Below are 22,984 nucleotides of genomic sequence, written 5' to 3'. Positions count from 1 at the left end.
TAGCATGGCAAAAACCCACACTCAGTGAAGTAAATATGAGGATAAGGATAATGATGATGTTAGGACCAAAATGATAGAGAAAGGATCCTGTTTGGGAGAAGCAAGTGTAACACATTTTTTTTCTCAAGGGATTAACTGAAAGCAGTGTAATTTGACCTTACTAGGTTCTTTGCTTACGTCATCTTATAAAATCTTCTCAACAACTCTAAATAACAAAGATCACAGTTTTACAGATGAAAAAATTAAAGATCAAAACATTTAAATAAGTTGCCCAAAGCCCCTGACTTAATATGTGCTAAAGATGGATTTCAGATAGATGTCTGTCTAAGGGCATAGGTTAAGATCTGTCTTAGACATGATATGTACAGGCTATAAAATATTTAAAGATGCAGAAACGAGAACTGGAGTATTAGAGAGATTGTTTAGGAAGACCTATTGGCATCCAGGCACTGATGGACAAATCAGTAAATGTATGCTTCCTGTACCTGGCAGTTTCCGGACACCTTCCAAGCTCAGATCCTGCCTCCAGTCTGTCTCTCAGGATGACTGCTTGATTAATGAGCTTCCATTCATGAAACTTTCTGATGAGGAATGTGCACTATGACTGTAAGTAGTAAGTCATATCATTGTTTGGATTGGTATTGAGACATGCCGGCAAAATCTCTACCCCTGTGGCTAAGGAAATGGAGGGATAATATAATCAAATCTGTGGATTCACACACGGCAAGCCTGTAGGCTTATCATAGGGGGCCACTTTGAGTAGAAGTCAGTTGGATTCCTGGCTAGATGTTATGTGTTCCAGTTCCCTATGTTTATTAAGTATTTTTAAGATTATATCTTAACCTAATCCTTTCCGAGTCTTTGGAATTCATTCTAGTTTAGCTCACAGATGAATGAAACACAGCAGAAGTTAAAGAAAATGCCAGTGCGTTGGTTTTCTCTGCATATTTTTTGATTTGGGGCAGAATCTGGGCAGGAAGAATAAATTTAAAATATCTGCAAGATATGGAAAACCAGATATAAAAATTTAGGCATAACTTCTTGTGCGTGAGCCTGAGTAAAAAACTTACAGAGGAATGTTGTATATTTACTAGGCTTTCAGCATCTCTAGGTATATAGCTGAGGGTGCACCTAGTTTTTATTTGCCTGCCTACCTGTCTGAAATCTCTAAGAGTATGTCTGCCAAACTCTAAGATAATGAATTGATTAAAAAAAAAGTTTTAGTCAATTTTTTTGTAGGCTATTAAACAACTTGTTTGGTTTTTTTTTTTTTTTGAAATAAACTTACATTTGAAGCACAATAGACACAGTCCAAATGAAAGTTGGGTTCCTCATTTATATTTCTATGAGTAGATATTTTAATTATTCAGGAGCTTTTAAATAACCCTCCAATTTCTGTACAACATATAGTTTCAAAAGAAATGGTAAGAAGTACTTTTGCAAAATATGGTATGCCAGCTTGTAAGGCCATTCTTGAAATTTACACATTTATCCATTTGTTCATTCATTTAGTCATTCATTTAACAAATGTTTATGGAGCAACTATTATATACAAGAGGTGGTGGTAAGACTAGTGGGTCTGCCATAGGTAAAAATCCACAGAAGACTCAGCCTTGACTCTAGGAGTTTCTTTAGAGGCATGTTCTCATTACATTGTCTCAAAGGCTGAATATAACAGGTGTCACACAAATCGGACTTACAGAACATACACTTAAAGAAGTTTAGAGGATTCACTAAATGAGGTTATGGTTTGATATTTTAGTCCTTGTGTTTCTTGTGTGACACCTGTCTGAGGGTCTAAAATGCTACCATGAGTGGATTGTTATTTCCTTAAAGAGGATCTAGCCCACAAGATAATTTTCAGTTAGAGTACAAATACCTTTTCGTAGGTCCCCTTCAGTATCAAACCCTGGATACACACATAAACACATGTACATATTCCCTGAGAACATATTTATAGACTTGTCAAAAGTATACAATATTTAGTAAATATCAAAGAAAGAAAAAATAATATCATGGTGGAGCTGCCTGTTGGACATCATGTTAATCAAGAGATCAAAGTGAACATCATCAGTAATGGAACAAATCCCCACCATGGCATGTGGAAGGATGCAATGAGAAGCACCCAGCAGGTAAGCTTATCAGTGAGAGTCCTGCCAATGGTGAGCAATCTGAATGTAATTACAAGGAAATATCAGAAAAATCCAGATTGATGGCCATTCTACACAATAACTGGCCTGTAATCTTAAAAAGTGTCAAGGTCATAAAAGTCAAGGATAGGCTTTCATAGAGCCATCTCATACCGAAGGTGACTAAAGGGATGTGGCAACTAAATGGGACACAACATTCTGAACTGATTCCTTACAGGACATTTCTGAGGCAATTCTAGATACTTGATTGGAGTCTGAGGATTATATGGTAGTAATACAGTCATGTTAATTTCCTGGTTTTGATGCTTATATTATGATTATGTAGGGCTGACAAACTTTTCCCATAAAAATCAGGAGAGCACGTGTTTTGGGAATTATGACCCACATGATGTCTATCACAACTACTCAACTCTGTCACTGTATAAGGGAGGAAATCATATACAATATATAAACAAATAAGTGTGCCCTGTCCCAATAAAACTTTATGAAAACAGGCCCTGGATAGTATTTGGCCGTGAGCCATAATTTGCTGACTCCTGATTTCTTTGTAGGAAATATACAAGAAAGTTTGCAGAGGTATTAGAGCACTAAATCAACAAGATACTATCAAGTGACTCAAGAAAAGGAAAGGTATTGTACTGTGCTTGCAACAATTTGACATTGTTTCAAAATAAAAATACATATAGAGAACACTGCTCTATCCCAAACATATTAGATGTCTGTACAGATTATAAGTCTTGGAAAGTTCAAGTATCCAATGATTTAATGTGTAGATCTAATGAAAGTGATAAAGTTAGTGTCAAAGTTGACCAGGAGCAATCTAAATAAAAATGTTTTGTATAATTTGATAATAGAAAAATGCAATATTTCCCAATAAACACATTTAAAAATATGTAACATTAAATACACATACAATACTAAGCTTTAATCAATTAGGCAGTTTTAAGTAGACATATGAATGTTGCTGAAACAGTCCTAAATGTTTCCACTCAATTATTCAAGGTGAGCAAATTTTGGCTTTTTTTTTCCATTGGGAAAACAAGGAATTATGACCACGTTCAAGCTTGTCTGATAATACTGTTCATGGATGGTATCTCCCACTTTGCATTCTGTTGAGTTCTAGCCCTTATACTAAGGCCATCAAGAGGAGCAGAAAAGTCAAGTTTTGAGACTCAGCAACTTCTCCAGTAATTATAAGTTCCAGTTTCCTCAGCTATAAAATTAATTTATAATATGTATGCAAACAAATTTTTCTTACCCCATTATATATTCTCAATTAAATATTAGCTTCCTTCTACCACTTTCTCTTATGTTATTTAAACTTAATTGAATACTTTCTATCAGCATCAATATCTTAAAAATGCTATAGATTGTTGAGGGTAGGAACTTTTTACATTCCTTCCTTCAAACCCACATGGTACAAAGTATGAAGATCAGAGTGGGCAATTAGTAAATATCTGGTGACAGACTGACCCAGTTAATCTCTATCAAGTTTTCTTTCATTAATTTTTTCAACATGTGTTCCTTTTTCATGTTGTCATTATCCTATCCTGCATATTTGACCACTTCAGGAAAACATTAGGCAAGCAGAAAAGATTTATGTTATTTTAACAAATTAATTTTATTTTATTTCCTTTATGTCATAGGTCTTGGAGTAAAGCACAATGAAAAAAAAAAAATCACAACCTCTGCTTAGGAATCCATCCTTGCTCAAATCCATACCAGCGTCCCGACAGCATTGTACATGCAATACCTCTTAATATATAGCTATTTCAAATTAAAATAAAACACATTTCAATGTTATAAACACAGAGACACCGGCATGTATACACACATGTGGAAAAAGTCCATTGAAACATATCCATTTTATAAATTATGTAACCTACTATCTCATAGTTAAACTATAATTGGGTTCTTAATTCTATTTCTCACGCTAGAACATTGTCTATTACTTATATTGAAATAATTGGGTCACTTCCATTGGGAAGATTTTCTTAAAGGAGAACATCTGATCATTCAAATTCATTAAGACACACTAGCAATGGCCTTCAGTAGCCATAAAGATTAATTGATTGACATTTTCATTAAAACTATTAGCTTTTAAAAGAGCTATATGGAGTACTGATGGCATTTCCCAGTATGAGTACCCCCAAAATAAAACACCATTTAAAAATTAATTTAGCAGATCCTTTAGCTAATTGTACATCTATTATGTGATCAAATATGGAGGTCCAACGAGTTCGGCATAGAAATTATGAAGGAGCATGTAGGCCACCAGGAAAGGTAAGGCATATACAAGCAACAAACATTAAAGCAGCTATAACCCAAAGTAATCCATGATCGAAGTCTTAAGAATGCCAGAGTATTCAAGGACTTCAGAGGATAGAGATAATCTTGTCCAATGGAGGTGATCAGAAAAGCCTCAGGGAGGAGTTGGCCTCTGAATAGGAATGAGTAGCAGAAGTAGGATTTCAAAAGAGCAGTGTCAAAAACAATGAGATCTGTACTTAATGCTGGTTTCCTGCCAATGACTTATTTGCTTTCCTTTGAATTCCTTATTTGGATTACACAAGGGACTTTGCCCATATTCTTGACTGTATAGACTTGTGTTTTGGGCAATGATTCTTATCAAAACAAAGATGCTAACACTTTACCCTCCAATACAATGTTAGAAATAATTCTACACGAGTGATTCCAGGTGTCTACATTCAAATCCATTCCATTCCAGGCAGTAATACTCTGGATAGAATCTTAAAAAATAATTCCAGGTGGCAACACACACACACACACACACACACACACACACACATTCCTTTTGCTTTTTCTAGGGAGATTTGGAAATAATTCAAGTAATACCAATCTTTGCATGCTCGACGATCCTGTGGTTCCCCTCAGTCTCTCGCGTGGCTTCTGAAATGGTCAGCTTTTTCCTCCTACTGGGTTCCCACCCCTACAGAGGGACACAGCCATCACTCCCGTACCTGAGTCAAAAACAAACTTACCCCAGTTTCCTGCTTTGACAACACCCCTGCCACCCAGTCAGCTCCAAATTCCTCTCAGTTCTTCATTCTCAATATTTCCACATTCCATTCACTTTGCTCCTTTCTTAGGCTACCACTATTTTGGTCAGACCATCCCCACATCTTTGCAGGTTATGAATTCTTTCCTTCAACTGGCCTCTTTACTTCCAGGCTTGCCTACTTCTAACTCGGCTCTTCTGCTTTGATGAGGACAATACTGATACGCCAGTACAATATTCCTAAAGTTCGTCATTGACTGTAGACCTCAGTATAACTTCCAAACTTCTTGCCATGATGTAGGCAGTTCTAGTCCTGCTTAATGTGTGCCACTCACCTCGCTGCATGTCGCACTCTGGGCTGGATGAAATATCTTTTGTTTTTTTCCTTTGGCCTTTTTTTCTGTCTGTCTTTTTCCTTTGGTCTTATCCATGATGGTTCCTCTGCTGGGGTGACCAGCAATCCTCCAGACCTTTGAGCATGGGTCTTCCTTTTCACAAATCCTCCTCCAGGTTCTCTTTCTTGTTGGATGTTACGCCTTTGGGTTCCTTTGGCGGTCTCTCTCTATTTCTGTGAGATCACTAACCACAATGCACTTTAATTGCCTGTTTGTATCTCTTTTTCTTAAAAGATCTTAAGTTCCTTAAAGGAAGCAGCGAGGGCTTTTTATAATTTTTTTTTTTTTAAACCTAAAAGGATGGGCCTGTGCAGAGACTCTGTGAGACTCCCCAGGGTTGTTCACAGAGCTTGACACACATGATGTACTCAGGGAATGTTTACAGGAGACCGCTAGTGTTTCCATCAGTGTTCTCAAACCAGAGGGACTCCAGTGGTGCACTTTCTGATAACATGAATTCTGACTTCAAAAGAAAAGTTGGTAATATTCAATACCGAATTTCACCTGATCACATTGTATTATAAGTATGTACAGCATGGCTATTTAATGATTCCCAAGTATGTTATGAGTGTCTCCTCCCAAGATAAGTGTGCTATCATACTAAAACAGTTAACGTCCGCTAAATATATTAAATGAGTAGCCACTCAGTGTGGAATGCTAAGACAGAATTCTGTTAATTTTTAATCTCAGTTTTCTGTTGGTTTACATTACTTTTTCGGATCTGATACAAAAAAAAAAGTAGCTAGCTATTTGTCCAAGTTTAGCCTACAGGGTTAAATTCACAGACCAATTTAGGATAAGGTAAACATGGAGTTAAAGGAAGCTATAGTTTGGATTGACGTCAAAGACTGTTGCCACCGTATTCATTTAAATAATTCTAGATGCACAGTCTGGCTACCACGTCTAAACAGAATGCAACTCTGACATAGACCTTCCAAGGATATGAATAAAAGTAAGCAAGTCTGTGTCCACCAGCAGCAACTAGGACTCTGGGCATCTTTCCTAGAAAAAAGGCATAAAAAACTGAAAACAAAAAGCATTGGGTTTGAGTCTCAGATTCACCACTTATTAACCCTTTCACTTTCACGAGCCTCAGTCTGAGAATGATGAAATGGGGTTTTCATGAAAAACAAGAGATGGTATGCATGAAAACATATTGTTAAACATTGAAGTGCTCTCACTCTATTAAAATGTATTCCATAATGCAATAGTTCTCAGAGTTCTTTTTGGTTTTCCTAATACATAAGGCATATGGATATTTCCTACCTACTTGAAGGCAGGGTCTAGCAGCAATCACTGACTAGAAAATACAGTGGGCTCGATTTGGGGATTTTGAATTCTGTTATAGCCATCGGTAGACAACTATGTGACTTTGGACAAGTCACTCAACCTCACTAAGATTATGTTCTCAAGTGTCACACAGAGTTCCCCCAGCTCTCAGGCTTTTGGAGCCTGTGTATTTTTTTTTTTTAATTTTTTAAATGTTTATTATTGAGAGACAGAGAGACACAGAGCGTGAGCAGGGGAGAGGTAGAGAGAGGGAGACACAGAATCTGAAGCAGACTCCAGGCTCTGAGCTGTCAGCACAGGGCCCGACGCGGGGCTCGAACTCACGGACCGTGAGATCGTGACCTGAGCCGAAGTCGGACGCCCAACTGACTGAGCCACACAGGCGCCCCGGGAGCCTGTGTATTTTTTTTCTAAGTGAATCCACTACCTGTTTCTCTTCTGTTGTCAGTGCAGTTTTAAGGCAAATCAAATCCAGGAAATCATTTAGTCGGAGGAAAGAAGGACTGAGACATAAAAGACAGGAAGTAAGAAAATGGATTGTGTTGCTTAAATGCAAATCATAAAAGTGTAGTTCACAAAAAATTAGTTTTTATTCCACTTGTCTCAAGCACACGAAAGCACTCACCACCAGAAGAGTTGCAACGCTAGGCAGCAGCACCTTCCCTGGAAAAGGAAAACTAGAGAAATGAGTCATTCTTAATGATTTTTGCCAATGAAGTATTAACTCAAAATATAGCTACACAGGGCAGGGGGAGGGAATTTTCCCTTGGTTAGGAAGTTTTCGATGACCTAGAAAAAAGGACACTTGGAACTCCATGAATACCAGTTAATTAAAAACAAAACAAAAGTTCTCATCTAAGGTTAAAAGCCAGTCGGTGAACAGCAACAAACACACTAAAAAAAAAAAAAAAAAAGTTATGAACAAAAAATCATAGATTAGGTGCTCCAGAAAAATGGGACACTGGGGATAGGATAAAGAACTGAGATCACCTCTTCTCTCAACAAATCCATAATCAAAGAGAGAAGGGAGATGTTCTGAGTCCCACAGGGCCAGGACCTCTTTCATCCCCACTTGGTTGGATTCTGTAAGCTGCCAGGTCCTGGATTTAGGTAGATATGGTCGATGCATATCTGGCATGTCTGGATTATCCCAGAGTTGCCTCCCTCCATCACTCTCTGTGCATGTGTTGAGCCAAACCAAACTTGCTCAGCCACCAAGAGCCCTCATGGAATCCTCTGCCCATTTCTGTACATGCCTTATTTTCATACACTCTAAGGATTCCTGCTTCAGGACATGAGGGTGAGCTGTGGGAAGGAGAGAAGAGAAATGGGTTCCCATTATCTACTTGTTGCTCTTTTCTTTGACATTGTCTTGTTTCCCTGACCACAGCCTTGTTCTGCCAAACCTGTTTCATTTTCTGCATGATTTCATCTGGATGGACATTTCAAGCTGTGATTTCCAAGTTTGATCTCCCATTGTAGCCCCTGCTATTGCTGAAAAAGAGGCTTTAAAGTTCAAAGTGAGTTAGAATGAGCAATGTCTTAAAAGTTTGTATCTTTTTGATCCTTCTCTGCTGTTGGCTGCTTCAAAGAATGTCAAATTATTATACATTGTATAGCAAATATCTCCAATGGGCATTCTTTAAAAATGCACTCAGGAAATCAGTCTTCCAGCTCAGAGGTTTGATGGTGAAACCTCTTGGTGTTGATGTGAAAAACTCATTCTGAGAGCTGAACTTCAGCAGCACGCATTTCTCCCATAAGGCTCCCAGCTCATTATTCTTGTCCTCAAATAGTGACTAGGGTGATCTGATTGTTTCCAGATTATTTGAGGCAACAATTGGCTGTTTTATCCACATGAGCTGTATTCCTTACCCCCTTCAGACACCAAAATGCCCCAAAGATGCTTTTGTGAGCCCTCCTTATTTAATCCTGGGCATGTCTTTAAAGCAAGTGAAACAATTAAATCTTCTTTAACAAAGCATACATATTCACCAGCTCTTACTCTTCCAGAATTCTAACCACAAACCATTCTTGAAGGAGTGCTAAGTTCCTTTGGATCTGAGCTAAATAGATAAGTGCTAAATCACTAGATAAATATTTTTATAAAATTTGGTGATCAATGATTTTCTACCTTTTTAGGGATCTAAAACCCATACTTAAGAGAATTTTGGAAATGCAAGCAGAAAGGAGAGTGTTTGATTAACTCTGTAAGATTAAACAATTGCTTTCTTTTATAACTTGCATCACATTAAGTATTTAAATTTAAGTGTGCTGCATTGGATATAGTTTATAAGCAACTTAAACATTCAGCATCATATTATGATTTGCGTGTAAAGTTAAGTTTCCTAATTGGAAAAAGGAAATATTTCACAAATGCTGATATTGCAAGCTGATATAAGCAAAATAAAACAAACAAAAAAGCAAAAATAAAAATATGCTTAAAGTAGCTACACAGAGAAGCCTCATTACTGTGGACTTAACATATTTTAAACATGACTACACAGACGCTGACTAGGCTGAAATTGGTCATTGCAATATCTAACTATAAGGCCATATATTCTTGAATGCAGTTAAAATAAATGATGTTGTTAAGGTGGAGGAAAAAATAGATACCTCCTCAAAAGTCAATTACTTCAAGCAGTTAGAAAATTATAAGCATGTTTATTTTTGAACGGTGGTACAAGTCAAGTGCTAGTTATCGTATTCCTAGTCTACCTTCAAAGTAGGCTCTCTAAGGACCTGTTGGCAAACAAGAAAGCAAACTGACTCATGAACAAATGAATACAATGTTTTATGGTGATCTGAGCTAAGTTAGTGCAACGTTTTATGGTGATCTGAGCTAAGTTAATTATTTAGTGATTTTGATTTAGTCCCAACTATATAAACACATGAAACAACAGTGGAGAACACTATATATTCGGTTATTTTAGAGAAATTAATTTGGCTTTTTGTTTGTTTGTTTGTTATGTTTTTTAAAATGTTTTATGATTGCACCAAGAGTGCATTGTTCAGAGTCCCGGCAATTTTTTTCCCCCAAGACTAAAGTGCACCGAGGCAATAACTTTTGTAAATCCCAGGTAAACTTTACAACCTCATCTCAATGTTTGTGCTGAGGAAATGTACTCTCATTTTAATATTTTCTTTAATAAAACATTACTCATTTCTTTTTCTTGCTGAGAACTTATTTGCAAATGAATGAAAAAAGTTCCCTTTCCTCCTAGGATGTATAAAAAAAGTACAAGTTTCCCCTTCCGTCTCCCATGTCTAATTATGTTTAGAGTTCCTTCATCCCCAGGGAAAATTCACACCTTTTTGTAATTCTGAATCATAGGAATAAAAAAAGTGCAAACACAAGTATGAAAATACTCTAACATGGATTTATGGGTATGATTGAAATTATATTGCTGGATTATCTGTAGGGACGTGATGGCTTAGCTTCTAAGGGAAGATGCTGATACCTGCCTAGGAGAAAGTTGGGTTCCCAGAGCCTGGAACAGAAGAGGGTGGTGGGTTCTGTGATAGGCCATGATGCTCATGCGGGATAGAGCAAGCCTGCAGCCGCAGCAGAGTGTGGGCAGAAATTGTCTGGGCACTGAACATTAAGCATCATGGCCTTAGGAAATGAGACATGTGACATGGCGTGCCTCTACTTTCTAACAAACCATGGGGCTAAGAGAAAAGAAAAAAAGAAAAGCTTACACTCCTAAGAGAGGTCTCAGAGCTGGATATGACTTGATTCCAAAAGATAAAGAAAGAAACATTTCTTTCATTATGTGCATAATGATGGAAAACATACCTATTAGTAAACTATCGTATAATAAGAATCTGAAATATAGAAGTTCTCTTCGCTAGAAAATAATACACAACAGTAGTTTGGCTAAGACTTTTTTTTAAAGACATTTAAGTTATTATAACAAGTTTCTACTGATGTTTGAAGGATGGGATTAGTGCATGGAAAGTATGACAGTTTTGCAATACGGTTTTGTTTTGTTTTTTAATGCTACCTTGCCTCAGTTTTAAGGCTATGGTTAGAAGCTGGTTACTTCCCCTTCTTGAGTAGCCCATTAAATCCACACCCCAACCACTTCCCATGTCAGGCTCTTACACTCTGGGCCACTATAGCCCCACCCTCATCACCCTGGGGCGTGTATGAGAGGAGCAGAGGGACAACTCCAGGCCTCACAGCTGACCCAGATTACTCCAATTGCCAACCCTAACCCTACTTAGCTTGCCTCACCCATTCATTCCCACCTGAACTGTGACAAAAGCTCTTATCTACAGTCCCCTATCTTTCTCTGCCTCATGACTGACCCCAGTGCTTCCCTTGGGTGGCCAAGGTGGCTGCTATCTCTCCCAGAGAACTCTGAGTAACAAAACTATAAAACTATTTCTGTCGCCCTCTATCCACGTGCATGTGGCTTCAATATATCTCACCAAAGGTAATATGGTTAAAACAAGTTTCTTGTGCACTTTCACATTCACCACGAGGCCCATTTCCCTGTGCATCTGAGGTTGAGAAATGGGGTCAGTGATCTTTTTGTTGGGTTCCAGTGAAGCTTCTAAATGATTACTTCTTCTTCTAATAAAAATTCTTTCTCTTTTGAAGTTCTTGCTATTTGACCACCCTCCATCCCACCTTATTTAACCAAGACACTGAATCCAACTGTGCTCTTGGCTCTCATTTTCATTCCTAGTCATGCCATTATTCAGGGTGACTTCAACATGCATGTGCCTATGGATTCCACTCTGGCATTTTGCTTCATATTTTTTCTATTGGTCTTCACCTTTACTCATCTTGAACCTGTTGGTTCCATAGCCTCATGTGAATATGCTCCACTCCTAAAATCAGTTCTGAATGTCAAACATCCAAAATCAGTCTTCTTGGGCTAAAGTCAACAAGAGTTGCTTCCTTCTAGAAGTTCTAGAAGACAATCTGTTTTCTTGCCTTTGTCAGCTTCTAGAGGCCTCTCGATTCCTTGGCTGTGATCCCTTCTTCCATCTTCAAATCCAACAGCATACCATTGTCACATTCTGTCACCAACTCTGCTTCTGTCATCACGTTGACTTCTCTCTAACTTACCTTTAAAATGATTTAATTTGAGCATTCCCGTTCTAGAGAAACTGGAGTAAATAGACCCCTTGCAGTCTCTCTTGATGAATACAACTATCCATCTTAGATAAACTTTATGGAACAACAACTTGAGGACTTGCAAAGTAAATGGTAACAGGTCAGTTGACGATGGAAACAGCAATTCAAAGTTCCACTGAGCTGGTCATGAGAACCTAATATCACTCCAACTGATCTCAGAGGCAGCCTGAAATCAAGAAGTGTACAAAGGTGTGGACAGAAAGAATTTCAAAATAAGCACCATTCACTCACTTTTGGCCCAAGGAATCAAAAAATGATTCTTAAATGTAAAGCAAGTGAGAAGAGAGGAGCTGGTGTGGAAGGGATATAATTTATTTACCATTATTTTATTGTTATTTTACTTTTTCTTAATAAGGGAGTGACAGCCAATCAGGCATCTAAAACTCAGAGGAAAGACAAATATTCTCTCTGATGAGAGGAACTGTGGTCCCAGAGCATAGATTATCCACCCCCGCCCCCTTTTCTTTCTCCCTGTCAGTTTACCACTTGGACCTGGATGCAGATATAGACCCTGGAAATATGTGACAGAGCAATGAAATTAAGCCCCCAATTTCTGGCTGAAAAACAGGGAAAGAAATACTCAGGAAGTGAGAAAGTATCAGTGAGAAGGCAGTGAAAAGAAAGATGCAAAAAAATACCTTTATATTCTTGTATTTGTACATGAACTAATCTCTGAGTTGTTCATTCAGGAATTTGACTGTAAATAGCCTACCAGAGACTTTGAGAACTGAGGTGGAGAGTAGATCTCTACTCATGTCTCAAGTTGGCTACCAGGTTGAGTACATGCAGGTCTGATGAGAATAACAATGCAGATACTTTTTAAAAACTGAACTGATATTGGAACGAAGCCCCCTACATCAGATCAGAACTTGTATCTTGAGTGTCACATGGGCAAATGCATGCTAAAACAAAACAAATCAAATGAAAACCACAACAACTTTCATCATAGGATTAAAATAAGACCCAGACTACTGTAATTGTCAAAATGTTTAGTAAGCAGTTATATTGCTTGACATACGAAGAATGAAGAAAATCTCAACTCACAAGAGAAAAGACAACTGACAGATAGAAACTCCAGTAATGACACAAGATGTGTAAGTTATTAAAAATAGACTTTAAAGCATCTATTATAACCCTGCTTCAGGAAGTAAAAACAGACATTCTAAAAACAGACAAAAAGACAGTCTCCACATAGATGATATAAAGAAGAACTAAATGGAAATTCTAGAACTGAAAAATGCTATAAAGAAAATTCCCTAGATGGGCTCAATAAAAAATGGAGGTGACTGAGGAGTCAATAGAGTCAAAGATAGATCAATAAAAATTATCCAATCTAACAGAGAGAAAATTTAAAAGTGAACAAAGTCTTTGTGACCTGTTGGACAATACCAAAAGGTCTAATATTCATGTCTTAGAAGTTCTAGCACAAGGGGTGAAAACACAGACTTGAGAAATTATGTGCGAAAACTTCCCAAATTGATGAAAGATATAAACAGATTCAAAATACTCATCAGAATAATCTATGTTTCAAAATAAGTCTCAACAAAATTAGAATATATTTTAAACTAAGTGAAAATAAAAATGCAACTTATCAAAATTTATGGGATGGAGCCACATAGTACACTTTAGGGGAAAATACATAGCATTAACTACTTTCATTAGAAAAGAAGAAATGTTTCAAATCAACAATTTAGGCTTCTACCTAAAGAAACCTAAGAAGAGAGAGAGAATTATAAAACTAAAGCAAAAGAATGGAAATCAATAAAATTGAAATAAAATAGACCAAAGTTCAGTTTTAAAATATCAGTAAAATTAACAAATCTTTAGCCACACTAAACATTAAAAATAGAAAAGATAAATCATCACTATCAAGCATCAATGGGACATCACTGGAGAGTGCCCAGGCATTAAATGGTAATAAGAAAATAGTGCAATTAATTCTATGCAAATATATATGACAACTTAGATGAACTATACCAATTCTTTAAAAAAATAAATTATTAAAATTCCCCCAGAAGAAATAGATAACATGAATAGTTCTATTCTATTAAATAATTTGCATTTATTATTAAAAGCCTTTGGAAAAAAGAAATCTCTAGACCTAGGTAGTCTCACTGGTGAATTCTATGAAACATTTAAAGAGGAAATAACAATAAACCTACACAATTTCTCTTGATAAATAGAGGAGGGAACACTCCCCAAATCATTTTATGAGACTAGAATTACCCTAACACCAAGACCAGACACAAACAGTACAAAAACAAACAAAAAACTCTATAGATAAATTGATCTCATGAATATACACATACAAATCTTTAACAAAATGCTAATAAATCAAACCTAGCAATATATGAAAAGAATAACACACCATGACCAAGTGGATTTTTCTGGGAATGCAAGGTTAGTTCAAATCTTGGAAACCAATCAATGTAATCTACTGTATTACAGACTAAAGAAGAAAAAACACATGGTCATATCAACTGATACTCAAGTATTTGACAAAATTTAATTCACATATATTATAAAACACTTAGCAAATTAAAACTTGAAGGGAACTTCCTCCACATGATAGAGATCATCTATAGGAAAACTACAGTTGACCATACTTCAAATGATAAAAAAACTGAATTATTTCTCCTAAAGATCAGGAATAGGGCAAAGATATCCCTCTTACTGCTTTTATACATCATATTGAATTTCCTAGTCAATGCAACAAGTCAAGTAAAATGAATCTATAAGATATGCAGATTGGAAAGAAAGAAATAAAACACTCTATTCACAAATTCTATTGTCTATATAGAAAATTTCATGAGCGATCTAAAAATCCAACTGGAAGCCCACATCAAGAAAAAGTCCCATTTACAATAGCTTTGAAGGGATAAAATGTTTAGGTATCAATCTAAAAAACAGGTGTAGGATCTATATATTAAAAATTATAAACATTGACTAAAGACATTGAAGAAGCCATAAGTAAATGAAGACACTTATCATGGTAATGGATTGAAAGACTTGATATAGTTATGTTAACTCTCTCCAAATTTAATCCATGTATCTAATGCAATTCTGCATAAAGTCCCAGAAAAAAAAAAATTTATTGTACAAACTGATTCTAAAATGTATATGGAAAGGCAAAAGACCTGGAACAGTCAAAACACTTTTGAAAAAAAAAAAAGAAAGAAAAGAAAAGGAACAAAGATGGAATACTCACACATTTTGATTTTTGCAATTACTATAAAAATTACAGTAATCATGATAGTGTGATACTGGTAAATGTATAGTCAACACAAATCAATGGAACAGAATAGAGTCCAAGAACAGACCCCTGTCTGTCAAAATATGGCAAATTGATTTTTTTTTATGTCTATTTATTTATTTTGGGAGAGAGAAAGAGAGAGTGTGTGTGTATGTGCATGTGCGAGGGAGGGGAAAAGAGAGAGTGAGAGAATCCCAAGCAGGCTCCATGGTGTCAACAGAGAGCCCAATGTGGGGTTCCACGTCACAAACTGTGAGATTATGACCTGAGCCAAGATCAAGAGTCAGAGGCTTAACCCACTGAGCCACTCATGTGTCTCGCCAATCGATTTTTGACAAAGATGAAAGCAATTAAATTGGCAAAAGACTGTCTTCTCAAAAATAGAATTGGGTTAATTGGACCTACCATATGCAACTAAATAGACAAGTCTATACAAAAACTATAAATTGTACCTTATCAAAATAAAAAAAAAAATCCCCTGTGAAAGACACTGTTAAAAGAATGAAAAGGCAATATGCAGACAGGGAGAAAACATTTGCAAGTACATATCTGACAAACAACACGTGTCCAGAATATATTAAAACTATTCACATATACTTAAACTTTGTGTAGTAATATACTAGAGGGAAATACATAAAATTATTAACAACAACAATGACAAAATGGTCAAATCCCAATAGTAATGAAACAAACAACCCAGTTAAAAATAGGCAAAAGATTTGAGAAGACATTTGCAAAGAGGACATACAGAAGGCAAACACATGAAAAGATGTGCAATATTATTTGTCATTAGGGAAATGCAAATTAAAACCATAGTAAGGTACTGTTATACATCTATCAGGACAGTTATAGACAAAAACAAAAACCACAATTATACTACTGCTGGCTAGGATGTGAAACAACTAGAAATCTTGTATATTCCTGATGGGAGGCAAATGTCACAACCATTCTGGAAAACAGTCTGGCAATTTCTCAGAAAGTTAAACATATATGCTCCTGTGATTTCAATTCTAGGTGTTTACCCTAGGTAAAAACTTGCACTCATATAAAAACCTATCTATGAATGTGTATAAGCAGTCCTATTCATAACTGACCCAAAGTGGAAACATGCCAAATATTCTTCCAGCAAATAATTGGATAAACAAACTGGTGAATGTATACGGTGGAATACTACTAATGCTAGCTTAGTGCTAATAAAAAGAAACAAACTACTGATACATGTGGCTGCATTATTGCCTCTCAAAAGAGTGATGCTGAGTAGAAAACCCAGTCTCTCAAGGTTGTGTACTGTATAATTGCATTTATGTGACACTCTCTGGAAAAGGCAGAACTAGAACAATGAAGAACAGATGAGTGGTTACCACGCGTTAAGGACAGCACATGGGGGTTTTTTGAGGATGCTGAAGTGGTTCTCTGTCCTGACTGTAGTGGTGATTACCTGAATCTGCCTATGTGTGAAACTTCAGGGTTGTACTCCATAAAAAAGCCAAAGTTATGACTTTTATATATACATAGATAGAATGGAATATTAGTCCGCCATAAAAAAGAAAGAGATTTTGCCATTGGTGACAACATAATTGGACCAACAGGACATTATGCTAAGTGAAATAGGTCAGACAGACAGACAAATACCATGTGATTTCACTTGCATGTGGAATCAAAAAAACAAAACAAACGAACAAAGAAACAAACCAAAAAATAGACTCTTAAATTGAAACTTGTAGTTGCCAGAAGGGAAATATGTCAATAATATTGTAATGACATTGTATAGTGACAGGTGGTGACTATACTTATTGTGGTGAGTACTGAGCAATAATAGAATTATTGAATCAGTATGTTGTACATCTGCAATGAATGTAAATTATGTTAATTATACTTCCCAGAAAAGCCAATTTAGTGTATATTAATTTAATTAAAGTAAAATTTTTGAGGAGGACCTGGGTGGCTCAGTTGGTTAAGCATCCAACTTCGGTTCAGGTCATGATCTCATGGTTCCTGAGTTTGAACCCTGTGTCGGGCTCTTTGCTGACAACTTGGAGCCTGGAGTCTGCTTCAGATTCTGCGTCTCCCTCTCCCTCTTTTTCTCCCCAATTTGTGCTCTGTCTTTCTCTCTCAAAAATAAATAAACATTAAAAATTTTTTAAAGTAAAATTTTTGAGAATATTTGAGTCTACAGAGGAGAAAAAACATCATTTCATTTGCTCCCAATGTTTCACTCATATTCCGGGCATATCTGAAATACTTTCAATCTTATTTTGTTCATGTTCCCATATTGCGTGGAAAGTAGGACCGTGGACAATGGTCGTTTTAGTATCGAGGCTCTTTAGCCTCTAGGTCCACACTTGTACATCATGACATGAACAGAACTGCCATGTTGCACACCTCCAAGTGTTCACATTGAAGTCACAGCAATGTCACCCCTTGGAGTGCCACTGTCTATGATTGCCTTGCCATAACAAAACAATATCTCTTACCTTTACCCTTCACACACAAACTGCTTGTATTAATTCAAGTTTCATTAGTAGTGGAACTTCATTTATTTAAGACTCTAATGTTTATTTGAAATGCCAATTTTGGAAGAGGTCATACTCATTCTAATTTATTGTATTGACATGCACATCAAATAATGTCTGTCCCTTTAGAAGTTTTTTTTTTTTTTTCATTTTATTTCTTAACATGAGAGATAACACACTCTATATATGGGGAGAGTCAAGTGGGCTATTTTGACAACAGTGTCTTATAGAAGTTAGAAGCTCATAGTAGCTTAGAAGTCTAAGGTATCCATCATTTTCTTGTCTGCAAAATGGTGATAACTACCTACCTTATAGGGATGTTGAGGGTTAAATTATTAGGAAAAAGTGCCTTGTATGCTATAAGCTTTCAATGAATAGAAACTATTTTAGGGACACCTGGATGGCTCAGTTGGTTAAGCATCAAACTTCGGCTCAGTTCGAGCCCTGCATTAGGTTCTGTGCTAACAGCTCAAAGCCTGGAGCCTGCTTCAGATTCTGGGTCTCCCTCTCTCTCTGCACCTCCTGTGCTCACACTCTATCACTCTCTCTCAAAAATAAATGCACATTAAAAAAAATTAAAAAAAAAAAAAAGAAACTATTTTCGTGGGAAGTTAGAGGCACAGAGACACCAAAGGAATTCACAGGTTTTACTATTTTATTTTGCCTAGGGTTGGAGTAGTAAGTCTAAAGTCATCCAATTGTAAAGAGAATTCTATATTCCATGGCCTCAGGTAATGATTATCAGACTTGCTCCCTGGTCTCTTTAGTGGGCTTGTGGCTATTTGCAAAGCTAGCTAAGCATTATTCGATCCTAAAAAAAATTTAAAAAAACAAACAAAAAAGTGTCTCTTCCTGATTTGTAATCTTCAAGTTGTGAAATCCTATGCAATCTAACTCTGAAAGTGATTCCCATGGTGTGATGTACACCAGCACAATTAACTGATTACTGCTGTTCAGAAAATGTAGACTTTGGCACAGTAACAGCCACCTCCTCCCAGCAAGATACAGTCTTGTTTATCATTATTGGTTTCGACTCTTCTGAGAGTCTTTGATGCACATGACAAGGCTCATATCCAAGCCAATTTGAATTAATTTCTTCCATAAGATTCCATGAAACACTGGCAAATGCTTTCCAAAAATCAGAATCCCTTCTAGTTTTCTCTATTTCTTCACTTCTCCTCCCATTGACATGAAGAATTAAGGATCCATACTGACCAGAAAACAGCTCCTTTTATACAGTTATGGGCGGTTTACCTACTGAAACATTAGTGGGTAGAATAACAGAGTCATAGTTTTAAAGCTGGAAGTGATGAAGCAAATTATGGTTTTATTCATGAATTGGAAATAACAACCATTTCTTAAATTTATTTTCTAGCAAAGATCACATGTAGCTTCTTCCATCTTTTAGCCAATAGACCTTGCTTAACCCACCTTATCTCCTTCTTCTCCCAAATACAAGCTTTCAGTAATAGTACCTAAATCTCTAGGCCATTCAGTGTTTCTCATGCAATTACTTCCTAACATTTGAAAGAAAAAGTAAAACCATTTTTACTCACTGAAATTTAGAGTAGCTTGTCTTCTGTCAACATCACCCATTTGGACCACTTTTTCATGAGTATAGTTCACTCTTCAGTGAATCAGATCTTCAAAGGAGGCAGCCTGATGGTGTAAAATGACACTTTTATTGAAAGAATATTAATTTTGTGATTAATGAGGCTTTTCCCCATTCTAAGAGTGTAAATGTAGACAAGCTGTGTAACATCTTAGAGCCTCTTTTACCCACTTACGAAATGAAAAGAAACTAGATTGTTATGGTGCCTGATAGCAGTAGATGTACATAGTTATGTTTGTTTCTTCTTGCTATCTTCATATCTTCTCAAAAAGAAATTTTATAGAGGTGGCTCAAATCTACCTTAATACTGGCAGACGTTGTGTTGAACATTATGTGTTGAATGCTTTTAGACCAGGGATGCCTCCCTAATTTTCCCGTGTCCCTATCACTCCACACTGTGCACACATGATCACCATATACTTCCATCACTTGCCTACTCTTTGCAAGCATTTGCATTTGGCGGAATCTTTAGATCAAGTGTTTCATATCTCAATACAGAATCCAATACCTAAGTGAATAATTGGTAAAGAAGAACACTTTCTCCAATGATGCGTGTTTCTGTTGGTGTGTAGAGCCACATTCTTTAACCACCAAAGCAATAGGTATTCCAGGACAGTCACTGATTTCATTTGTCACTTTATTGTCAGAGTCAGAGGAGTGAATTAAAGCTGGAGCTGTCGTTGTCATTTTTTGAGAACATTCCTTTTCCAAGCCCTCTTTATTGTTTGCTGTTTCACTGGATTGAAAAGCATTTCTCAAGACAAAATGTGGTCTTTGCCTTTCCTCATGACCTTCCTTTCCCTGATAGATCAGAATACCTTTTCTACAAATGGAGATCTCCAAAAGTTACATCCAGGACCAGACTATGCACACTATGCAAGGTATAAAATCACCTTCTTTTATACATCACACCTATGCTCAGTTAGAGGAGAGAATGGATCACAGACCAGAGTCTGCTGTGTGTTGATAGAGCTTCCAGGAATGGAAAGCTCCTCTCAACTCTCAGGAATTTCTGATAATATGGACACGTGCTTATCAAGGCCACTGCTATTTCATAAGGTATCTAGTATGAATTTGAAAGTGACATTCCTTCTCGATGGATGCAGCATGGCTTGGCAAGCTAAGATCTGGCTAGATTTTAGCTCACATTCATCCTCTTGGTCTGTGGCCAGTTTACAATTAACAACCTACAGCGATATACATGGAGGCTCTAGGGATGAAATTACATTTTTTCACTTTTATATCTTCTTTATGCCTTTTTATATTTTTGCTTTCCCTTTTTTCTTATTCAGGGAGTTGGCTGTCCCTGTGTGCAAGGAAGAAAACGAAAATACCTGCTAAACTAATAATGGCAGTTGTATTCTCATATCAGCAGCCTCAATCATAAGGCTTGAGAAAGGACCTCCTTGTCTGAAGGAGTCATAAGTCAAAGGATAGAGTGGAGCAAGGCAGGGGACAGAGGTCTGAGCAAGGGTATGGTTGGGTTCCAGTGAGAAGGGCTCTGAACTTCCTGTGCAGATTCCTAGGAAGACAAAGAAATGTCAAAGAAATAATAGCTGTGACTGGAGCAGAAAGGCCATTTGTAGCCTCTCAAATGCCCCATATCCTTGTTGGGACAGTAACAGCAGAGATTCCTAAACACCTAAATAAGACCTTATAAACTACAGAGAGTGGCCACACTAGCTAATATAAGGAACATCTCAGTGGTGACCTCTGTGGGTTCATGTCTAAAAACCAGACCCCCATTCAACCAAAAAATATTCTTGGTTATTTTTGGACCTGCTGAAACCTGGTTAAAAACTCTAGGAAGCGAGGGTCCTGGGAGGATCCGAACATTCTGCAACTAAAGTTTCTACTAGTCCATCAAGCTGGTTTCTAAAATACAATGAAATGTGATTTGTTTGAAAACAAAGCGATATTCAGGCACATCCTTGTCTTGGGATGACAACTGGCAGCATCTAGACAATCCGGACTGGAAGATGATTACCAATGAGAGCCTGCCATACTCCCCACACATACCATAGCAGGACCCTCTCTCAGAGTGTCGGCAACCTAGTTCCCAGACAGGATAAACTCCAAAAACAAGTAATTCTTTCCTGCATTTTCCTCTCCTTCATTGTGATATGGTCTTGGAACTATAAATCAAAAGGAGGACTCACACAATATAGGCAGTGTGTCCTAGGCCAGCCTGTGGGAGAGATGTAGTTGGGATAGAGGATATTTCAGATGCCATTGCATACCACAACCTTTCTTTTCTTTTTTATTGTGGTAAGAATATTTAACATGAAATCTACCTTCAACAAATTTTTAAGTGTCCAAAACAATATTGTTAACTATAGGCATGATGTTGTACAGCAGATCTCTAGAATTTATTTGCGTTGCATAATTTAGATTTTATGCAACTTCCCACTTTTTTTCTGCCCTCAGTCTGTGGATACAGCCATCCTCTCTTCTGTTTAGAGGAAAAGTCTGGCTCTAGCTGAAAAGACAAGCCCCGTTTCAGTTGTCTTTGGTCTTGTCCTCTGCCACCATGTCCTGGCACAGAAACATTTTTCTGAAAGAAAAGGTCTAAAATGTCTTCACATGACTGCCTGCCACAATGTTGGCTTTGCAGAATTTGGGATTCTGAAAGAGCAAACCACAAGATATGTACATATCCAAACTTCCCTTGCAGGCTGAGAAAAGATTTTGTTGCCGCTCAAAGTGACAGTCATTTCAAGAAACTCCAGCAACCTAGTCATGAAAGGCCATGGACCTGGTGGCCAGAGAGAATCTGTTAAGTGGTATATTCGCTGCATAAAGCTGGAGGTGGCCTCTAGATGACAATCATAAATACTAGGCTAGAGGCTTACCTGGAAAATACATGAAAACAAAGTGAAAATCTTTACCTCTTTTTTAACTTCGCCCTTTTGTTCCTCTGCACCCTTCAGCAGCGTGGGAGGGGAATAGGAAAGTGGGGGAAATATGTAGAATTTCACTATCTCCATCTGTACATTACCAAGCTAGTTTTGAGGGATTGCATCTACTCGCAGCAGGAAAACATATTGTCTGGACCAAAGTAATTTAATTACACCCAAATTCTAGTGAGGGCCCAGTCTGATGAGGTTTTTCAGCCTCTGTCAAGAGGAAGTGACAGCTGGGGGAAGTGACCAGGTACTCAGCGGAATCACCACATTTCCATAAGAATGGATGTGGCTTAGTGATTTACAGAGCCCCAGAACCTTGCCTTGAAGATTCCAGGAACAAATATGCAACAAAAACCGTGTAAACAGATAGAGAAAGGAGTAATCCCTCCTCCTCAAACTCCTGCCTGGTGTGGGGAGAGTCTGTTGGTGTGCAGGTGACGTGAAAGGGACAGTTTGCGTGCTGAGCTCTTCTTGCCCTACACCGAGAGGCAGGCAAGTCCAAGTTGCTGAGGGCAAGAGCACATTTTACGAAGTCTGTGAAACCTATCATCGTTCATAATGTCCTACCATGGAAAATTGGAAAAGTAGAATAAATGCAGACTTTCCTAGCTAGAGAAATGTCTACTGTTCCCGAGAAGCAGCTGGATAGCTCAGGATATTCTGTTCCAAAGAAATACAAAAGATCATAGAAAAA

The 22,984-nt window shown here is 37.2% G+C and overlaps 1 long non-coding RNA gene across 2 annotated transcripts in view; it reads right to left on the bottom strand.

Moving 5' to 3' along the window:
• The window catches only part of LOC131490160 (uncharacterized), a 322,159-nt gene that overhangs the window by 102,213 nt on the left and 196,962 nt on the right, over positions 1 to 22,984 (bottom strand). For both annotated transcript variants that reach the window (XR_009250972.1, XR_009250971.1), the window contains exon 2: positions 19,329 to 19,431. This is a non-coding gene — a long non-coding RNA (uncharacterized LOC131490160). The remainder of the gene's footprint in view (positions 1 to 19,328; positions 19,432 to 22,984) is intronic.

Source organism: Neofelis nebulosa, chromosome 11 (assembly GCF_028018385.1).
Source record: "Neofelis nebulosa isolate mNeoNeb1 chromosome 11, mNeoNeb1.pri, whole genome shotgun sequence".
Lineage (NCBI taxonomy): Eukaryota > Metazoa > Chordata > Mammalia > Carnivora > Felidae > Neofelis > Neofelis nebulosa.
Note: the sequence above shows the minus strand (reverse complement) of the source record. Positions and strands in the feature narration are given on the sequence as shown.